The sequence below is a fragment of the Nelumbo nucifera genome, chromosome 3 (genome assembly GCF_055504915.1).
Source record: "Nelumbo nucifera cultivar China Antique chromosome 3, China Antique-T2T, whole genome shotgun sequence".
Lineage (NCBI taxonomy): Eukaryota > Viridiplantae > Streptophyta > Magnoliopsida > Proteales > Nelumbonaceae > Nelumbo > Nelumbo nucifera.
The window spans coordinates 46,999,082-47,001,180 of NC_142651.1; the positions used below are offsets into that span (position 1 = coordinate 46,999,082).

At 43.4% G+C, this 2,099-nt stretch overlaps 1 pseudogene across 1 annotated transcript; it reads right to left on the reverse strand.

The window, feature by feature from the left end:
• Positions 1–280: 280 nt before the first annotated feature.
• On the reverse strand, positions 281–1,641 carry LOC104611484 (protein EXORDIUM-like 4 pseudogene; annotated as a pseudogene). The gene has a single exon (XR_016084351.1). The product of XR_016084351.1 is annotated as a protein EXORDIUM-like 4 pseudogene (transcript).
• Positions 1,642–2,099: the final 458 nt, after the last annotated feature.

The following is a 2,099-nucleotide window of genomic DNA, read 5'->3' on the forward strand; positions in this document are numbered from 1 at the left end:
TGCATGACTACTATTTATACAAGAAATGAGCCTATACAAAGTTGCCACGTAATGATTCCAGCTCAGCTAACCTACTAACAAACTAACTTGTATAACAGACTAATAACTAACTAATAGCAGTAACAAACTTGAAGAGGAAGAAAGAGGAAAAAAGGGCAAATTTGACATTTCGTTTCCTTATGTTACTACTTAACGACAATGACAATCGGTCAGAAAACATAAAGATACCGCAAAACAGTAGTTAAACAGTAGATGTACCACGTGTCATTACGCGAAACAGTAGGAATAATTTAAGAGATTTACTCAATAAAATATTATAAATATTACATATAATTTATTTAATGTTATATGCCAAATAAGAATTGAAGTATTTACCAAATAATTATATTCATGACAAGGTTTCCTTTTACATGAGTTGTAAGAAACATTTCAACGTTTCATGAAACATGATCCTCTCTCTTTCTCTCTCACTCTCAAACACGCCACAAGTCTAACGTCTAACATGGAGTAAACGGAGCAGTAGTAGGTACTAATCAGATCAGATGAGGGTCCAGCAGGAGGATGCGGCTGGGTCCCATAGTGCCGGGAGCAGGAACTTCTCTCCAGCCGGCCCGTGTGCATTAAAGCATCCACCAGTCTTCGGATCAACACGCATCTTACCGGTGTAGCCCGGGAATGAGCCACTTCCGAACATGGTTGGACATGCTGTGGCGGCCTCGATCTGATGCCTATAACCTTGCAGAAAGTAGCCATTGTGGTAAGGATTTGTGACCAGACCAGCAAGCGCTTGAGCAAAGCTAATGACCATGGCATCAGCACCCACATCTCCGTTTGGTGGCACCATTGGGAATGTGATGGGCCTCTGCACGCTTTTATAGAAGGGCCAAGCGCAATCCTGAGGGCATTCATCCATCGGGTTCCCAACCATCACATACAATTGAGATGACCGCCCTTTACCCACCGACCCATGGTCTGAGCATTTGCCAGTGCACAGGGTTTGAACTGAAACATCTCTCGCCGTGAAGATGACAGCCACCGTTGACGGTGAAGCTCCCTCGGTTGCTTTTTTCACAAGACCGGGTATCAAATCAGGAGTTATGGTTTTGCCCAAAGAATATGATCGGTCGACTGCCTGATTCACGATACGCACCCGAATTGGAGCTGGAGAGGGCTTTTTAAGGTCGGCCTCACCCTCATGCTGACGCCTGCCTGCACTTTGATAACTTTCTACCATATTCCACCACGTCGAGACCTGTGGCTCGAGGTTGGGGTTGCATTTGCTAAGCGAGCCGATGAATTTTCGGATGACTGATTGCTGGACGCGACCGACGTTGCCGTACCATAAGATGGCGAGGTTCACATCACCCTTGAGGAGAGGACCACCGTGGTGGGTGACGGGACCTTTGGTGATGAACACCGAGTAACCCGGCGAAGGAAGGAGAAGGAGAACAGCGAGAGTGCTGATGAGCACGAGCTTGGTAGAAGACGCCATTCTCGATCTTCTTCTTCCTCCTTGCTGGATGATCACCTTTGCTTCGCTTTATATACGTGGTCGCATTTTCAGCCTCTCGCAACTCAAATAACGATGATTGTGCTCTTTTTGGCGGTTTGGGCATCCAAGAAATTTGTGGAGGACGATTAAGCAGTGGGTTTGTACAAACTTCCTGGTTCCTTAGTTCGGATGGTAGATTGGCAGTTCAAATGGCCACCGATCGATGATTGCTCAAAACGGTTCCGATTCTTCTTTCTTCGTTGTATTATTAGAACTTTTGAATTATAATAGGGGTTCGACTATGATACGGAAAAAAATATGATATCCGAAAACAACTGACCAATAAATCAGAATCATAAACGTTAACGATAGGGAACATGCTGTTATTTATCAAAATTTATGGGTGAAAATTCTTTCCATATCATATCTTTTCTGCATTATAGATTTTTCCTTATAATTTATAACTTCTCATCGATCACCATTGTGTTGGAATCTTTTTTTCCCGAGTTGTATCTTTCATCCGTTTGCTAACTAGTACTTATGTTGCGTTTGGGGAAGCGGCTTTTTTAATAAAAGCAATTTTTAGCGTTTGGTTACATTCAAACAC